Raw genomic sequence first — 7,279 nt, forward strand, 5'->3', positions numbered from 1 at the left:
AAAGCCCCGCCCCCCGCCTTCGGAATTTCCCCCGCCCCGCCCCTCCGCTTCGCGGGCAGAGTGCGCATGCGTACGTCCCCGCCTCTCGACCAGGGCTTCGGAGGTGTTGGGTTTACGCTGGGTCTTTTCAAAGTGCTGTTGTATTGTTCTTCTTGATTTTATGATAGTTGTTCTTAATAAGCGCGTGAACTAAATGGAGGAGACATCCCGAGGTTTTATGCTGGGGAACCTAGACCTCAAAAGCTTCCTTCAGATGTTTGGGGAGGGGTCTGCAGAGATAGCACAGAGGTTAAGGGGCTCTTCCGTGCCGTGTGTCCCTGGGGCGCTGGGCATGATGCCTTGCACTCATGAAGCAGGAGTGACCCTGAGAACCCCTGGCATAGTTTAAAAAAAATCAAAGAAAGAAAAGGAAAATATTGAGAAATGCTGTAGATTGGATAGTTTTATTCTCACGAAAGTAGTTTTTAACAATAGGTAGCGAACCAATCAATTTCTTTTTACCCTTAACATTTCCTATTGGTTGCAGACCGTGCTTAGGATAAAGAGGAATATTTTATTGACGAAGTCAGCCATGCGCTGACTGCCATCCAGGTTTCTTTCTGTCCTTGTGTCAGGACAGAACAAGCAGTTCTGCTGAGGATCCAGGTCCAGGGCCATACTTGCGGAAGTGACAGTATCTACAGCTCTGGGAGGTGAGATCTGCTTGGAAAATTTGCTGTTTCTGCTCAGAAAACGCATCTGCTGCATCCCAGTTCAGGCCTTGCACTGAGAATGGTGAAATAAACAGCAGCAATAAGATCAAACTTTATTTTTTGTCCTTTATTCTTTTTTTTTATTATATTGAATCACCTGAGGAAAAAAAACCAAAGCTTTCAGGTTTAAGTCTTAGTCATACAATGATTGAATCCTCATCCCTTCACCAGTGCACATGTTCCACCACCAAGAACCCCAATATACTCCCTCCCACCCAGCCCCCACCTAAGTAGCTAATGATCTTCATTTTATTCTCTATACTTTGAATATATTCAATATTTCAATAGAGAACTCACTATTATTGTTTGAAATTTTCCCCCAACAATCAGGCCTGCTGAAAAGGCATCATTTAATAATCTCTTTTCATTGCTGAGAATGAAGATTCTATGAGCTTTTGGATTTCTGATATTTTAGTTCAGTTCACAGTCTAGAGGCATGTCTGTAAGAAGCCGCTCTGGTGCCAAAATGGGTTAGACGACCTCTTGGATCATAGTCTGTTCGAGCAGAGGGTCTGTTTCAGGAGCAGCAGCTCCAGATCTTATCTGGGCCAAGGGAGTGCCAGTACTGCCCCCATCCCATGAAGATTAAACTTTAAGTCAGTTACCTGGAATCCATCGTCTGGGTTTGACATGACTTTGTTAGCATTTATTTGTTGTGGGTAGATGATAAATTAAATTCTGTGTCTCATCTAATGGGAAAATACCTAATTTCATAGGAATTTTTGTTAGATAAAGCTATTGATAAATTTGGCATAAGGTCATCACTTATAATTGACAGATATTCCTTTCCTCCTGTCGGGTATTGTTAAATATTCGACAGAGAAGACAAACAATATGGATACACAGAGCTTTAATTCACCTCATGGGCCATGTTTGTGAAAAATTTCACCAGCAGTTAACAGTCCTTAGTTTCTGAATTTGCCTACTTTACTTCTGCAATGAGTATTATTTCCCACAAGGTGGCAGAAAATCATTTGAAATCTTATTGCAGTTGTTTTTCTCATGTTTGTAACTTAATTGTTTAACAAACTTGATCAGTGTTTACTTTGATTTTAAGACATTCTATTATTTGTCTCTTTATTCCATTTCATGAATTATCCATCGTTGCTATTATCACATTAGAAACTACAGATAAGGCAAATAAAGAGGCCTGTTTGGCCAGAGAGAAGGTACTGGGTTAAGGTTACCTTGCATCTCCTCCATTTGAGGTATCACATCAGGTCCTCCAGCACCATCCAGGGTCCCTCTAGCACAGAGCCAACAATCGTCCCTGAGTACCCAGCTGTGTTCTAACACCTGCCCCCAAAGGGGAGCCTATTAATCCTTTCAGGTCTTTGTGTGCATATATACCTATAAAAGTGACATAATGGGACCAATATTTTAATTTTTACTAGTTAGTCAACCTAAAAAATGAACTACTTTTCAGGGGGCTGGAGCGATAGCACAGCAGGTAAGGCGTTTGCCTTGCACGTGGCCGACTCAGGTTCGATTCCCAGCATCCCATATGGTCCCCTGAGCACTGCCAGGAGTAATTCCTGAGCACAGAGCCAGGAATAACCCCTGTGCATCGCCGGGTGTGACCCAAAAAGCAAAAGAAAAAATGAACTGCTTTTCAAATCATACGTTTATCAAAGCCCTATTTTTTGTTTTTGTTTTGAGGGTTATCCCCCGCTGTGTTGTGACTTATTCCTGGCTGTGCTCAGGTATCACTTCTGGCAGTGCAGGAGAGACCAAATGTGATGCTTAGGATTGAACACATGTGGCCATATACAAGGCAAATGCCTTAGCTCCTGGTCTCTGGCCCCCCCATCATTTTTATTATGGGGGTAATTATATCTTAACAATTCCTTATTTAATATTTAGGTTGTTCCACTTTTTAGAGGGGGCCACACCTGGTAGTGCTCACAATTTACTTCTGACTCGGAACAGGAACTTTTCCTGGTAAGCTTGGAGAACCATGTGGGGTGCTGGAGATCTGACCTTGGTCAGCATTGTGCAAGGCAAATACCCTGCCCACTGTACTATTTCTCCGGCCCCCCCAGACAATCTTTTATGTATTTTTATAGTCACTTAACTTTTTTCTATCCAGGGTCAGCCATATGAAAAGCCTGTTAACTTCTGTGCTCTCATTCTAGCCCCCCCGGGGGGGGGATATGGATGGAAAAGAGCACTAAAGAAAGCCATTCACAAAACAAAAAAACATACCAGAAAAACACCAGTTGACAAATCTTTATTGAACATATTGCCAGTTAGTACTGTTGGAGCTTGAGGATATAGTAAAATAAAGAAAGGGAATGAGGAAAGGATGGATGGAAAAAAGGAAAGAAGGAGAGAGAGGAGAAGGGAAAGTGAGAGGAGAGGTGGTAAAGAAGGAGTGAAGGAAGGAGGAGGGAGGGAAAGAGGGAGAGTCTAGAGACCAAAAGATGACTCAGTGACTAAAGCATGATACTAACAGCAAACCTTCTCTGTTGGGTCTGGGAGATAGCACAGTGGTTAGTGTTTGATCTCCAGTATCACATGGTTCCCTTGAGAATCAATGAGCTCCACTTTTATGGTGGCCCCCAAGTGCTGTGGGTAACTCTGGTGGTCCCTGGCACTATGAAGACCCTGTCAGCACTGCATCCTCATGTCCTATTATGGAAATGCAAATTGACTTAGGGGTCCCTGAGCGCCCCCCCACACACACACACTCAGCACCACTTAGGAGGTCAAAAAAGCCAAAACGCTAATCCCAGGCCATCATTCCAAAGGCCCAGGTGCGGTCCTGGTCCTGGCAGCTTTGATCTTGTCTGTGTCTTCTTTGTGGTGCAAACCACTTCTGCTTGCCGTATCACTGCCAAATGTGTGTGAGCACTGCAACTGTAGGGAACATTACAGCAGAAAATATGTGAGCACCTTGGCCCAGAACACAGCTGCTCAGAGGGCAGTGTGAACCCCATAACAAAGGGTAAGCCCGGCAACAAATACCATAACCAGAGTGTATGTGAGCACCAGCAACGAGGCATGGCTGTGCAAGGAATTTGACCAGTTGTGGCACCATAACCCAATCATGGTCACCTTGCAAGTGAGCCCCAATCATAGGAACAGCGTCCGCAGCAGGCAAGGTGCAGGGGAGGTAGACCCCACTGCCAATAAGCTTTTAGATCCCTTATGTCAGGAAAATGACAGGAAAGGATTTGGTGGGAGGAAGTGACCAAGATCTTTCCAAGGTACAGCTGAATAGAAGGAAGCCAACATAGGAGGTGGCAGGTAGATTTTGATCCTGAAGGGGCGATCCCAAGATCCCTCTTCCTCGTAGAGCCATTGGCACCTGCAAATGCATGGCAGTTTCTGAGAATGAGACAGAATTCAGCATATCCAATGCACTAGGGTGGGAGGATGAGTGGGTTCAACAGCTGGTAATAAAAATACGCGAAGAATATATTTAAGGATTTTTTTAAAATAGTAAGAGTTTGTTTGGGTCAGTATAATGCACAACATGCAAAGCAATCAGTTGTCCCTTTACAGTCACCCTTCAGATAAGAGATTGAAGCTTGTCCTGCACAGTGACGGTGTCATTACAACAGGTGGTCAGAGAAAGTCTGGCAAATCTTAGGGAAAGTCATAACTCATTTGAATAATGCTTTAGGATGTGTGTTAAAAGTCATTCATGGTATTTTGTCTTGCTTTAAACAGAATAATAAAAACACTCACCTAACATAGATTTGAGGTACTGGTCGGTGATTGCGCCCCATCCTCATCCTGACCAGAGGTAAGATGAACAAGAAATAATGAAAATTAAGATAATTCAGGCAATACTAAGAAATTCTGGTTGAAATCCAGATATTTTCAAGGCACAGACCACATTAGACAAAGCACTTGTATGTTGCTGCACTTTGTATAATTTTGATTATTATTCTCACTTGTGAGCATATAAATTCAGTGATGTTTGGCAGCTCACTCATAATTTTCAAAAATAGATGAAGTTTCCTTTTATACATAGACTGAAGATATCTTTGCTCATTGAGCTTGAGGGTAAAGCTGGATACAATAATATATTCATTTAATTATTCATAACTTGAGAGTCTGGAATGAACATGTATATATTTTTCACTCACTTTATAAAATCCAAAACCAAACCCAGCAGCAGTTTTGTCTTTGACATGGTGACAATTTTCTTTTCTATAATGATCCAGTAAACAAAGTTGCTCCAGAGAGAATTTGTGCCTCTCTTTTTCATAAAATCAAATTGGACTGCATACGTGGTGTTAAGCTGCACAGAAGCATCGCTGTTGAGAGATGTATCTGATTTCCATGAAGTTTGGAGAGGAAGCAGTGCTACACATTTCCAAGAATCATTTCTATATGAAGAATTAAATTCTGACCACTCAAAAGAAAAAGTAGGGTTATTTTTATCCAATAGAGTTTAAGATTCAACTCATTTGGGGAAATACCTAGGTACGGCAGGAAATCATGTGAACAGGAGTTTGGATAATCATGTTTGTTAAAGGACAAGAGAGGACGTTAATTTTACCCAACAGAAATCTGGATAGTTCAGTGTGAAACATATACTACTTATCAAAACTAGTCCTTTAAACACATCTTAAGAGGCTCTATTTAAGTCCTCTGTACAAATACTTCTGTAATGTGATTAAAAAATAAAGTACTTAACTAATTACAACCACCTATGAGCTTCTATTTTACATAAAAAAAGCATAAGCTTTGGCAAAATCATAGCAATAAATAGATTATGGTTGTCATTTGGAAAGGGGATGATGAACTGAGATCTATCTGTCCTGAATAGGGTTCATTACAGAAAAATCAGTCCATGAAAATGGTTGCTTTGAGAACATAAGTCCATCATCTTCCAAGCTGCCAGCTTATTTGTATTTTGCCTAAAGCTGGGTCTGACATTTCCTTAATTGTTAGGAAATCTCTAAAATGTTATGTAGTTATTTTAGTCAAACATATGAAAGCAATGCATCTTATATATGAATTAATTTATTTAGAAACGACATTATAGGGAATTTTAACACTCTATTTGTAACTCTAGACAGATCAAGTGAACAGAATAAATAAGGAAAGAATAGGTTTTTGCTTATTTTTGAGCCACACCCATACTGGTCAGGCCTTACTCCTGATTCTGTGCACAGGGATTAGTCCTGGTTATGCTGGTGATTGAACCCAAGTCATCTGTGTGCAAGGCAAACATCTTAACCCCTGAAGCCCAGGAAAGAGCAGTTTTAATGATGCACTAAAACAAATAGCCTTGGGGCTGGAGTGATAGCACAGCGGGTAGGGCGTTTGCCTTGCACACGCCCAACCTGGGTTCGATTCCCAGCATCCCATATGGTCCCCTGAGCACTGCCAGGAGTAATTCCTGAGTGCAGAGCCAGGAGTAACCCCTGAGCATCCCCGGGTGTTACCCCCAAAAAAAGCAAAAAAAAATTAAAACAAATAGCCTTAATAGTTGTAGAAGATTTTGCCCCCCACCCTCCGCCACCCTGCAACTCCTCCCCCCATCCCACCCCAACACACACATATTTTTCCCCAAATACACATTCTCTTTTCAGGGATATGTGCTGGAACACAAAATAAATACCAATACAGTTGTGGAGACTGAAATCATGCCAGGTATTTATTTTTCTAATTATGATGCCAATTATAATTAGACTCAACCACAAAAAGACTGTTGTGGAAAACTTCAAACATGTGCAAAGTAAACAATAGGCTTCTCAGGGGCCAGATAGATAGTATAGGGGTTAAGACACTTATGTTGTGTGCAGCCAAGTCAAGTTCAATCTCTAACACCACATATGGTTCCCTGAGCAATACCAGGAGTGATCCAGGAGCACCACTGGCTATGGCCCCCAAATGAAAGACTTAATTAAAAAAATAAAACAATATGCTTCTGAGTAACAACAAAATCAATGAAGAAAAATGAAAACTGAAATTAAAAGTATCTCAAGACTATGAAAAAGATTAGTGAAACTGTGCACAATTTGTATCAAAATTATTTTTAATAAAATATTTTAAAAGAAATATAATGGGGTATGATAAGTTACTATAAGCAACTATATCAACAAATTCAATAATCTAGAAGAAATAGACAAAACTAGATAAATGCAACCTATCAATACTGAAATAAGAAAAATATAGAAACCTTAATTCAATTACAAGTATGAAAATGGAAAGGATGCTTTATCAGTAAAATTTTCCAAACTTTAAAAGAAGTGAAAAAAATTTTTTTTAAAATTTGATGTAAACTGGGCTGGAGCAATAGCACAGCGGGTAGGGCGTTTGCCTTGCACTCGACTGACCTGAGTTTGATTCCCAGCATCCCATATGGTTCCCTGAGCACCTCCAGGGGTAATTCCTGAGTGCAGAGCCAGGAGTAACCCCTGTGCATTGCCAGGTGTAACCCAAAAAGCAAAAGAAAATTTTTTTTGATGTAAACTCTATTCTCAGTCTTGCAAATTATTAGATAAAAAATGTTCTTAAATAGATTTCATGAGGTCAATATTACCTTGATGCCAAAACTGGTTAAG

Source organism: Sorex araneus, chromosome 10 (assembly GCF_027595985.1).
Source record: "Sorex araneus isolate mSorAra2 chromosome 10, mSorAra2.pri, whole genome shotgun sequence".
Taxonomy (NCBI): Eukaryota; Metazoa; Chordata; class Mammalia; order Eulipotyphla; family Soricidae; genus Sorex; species Sorex araneus.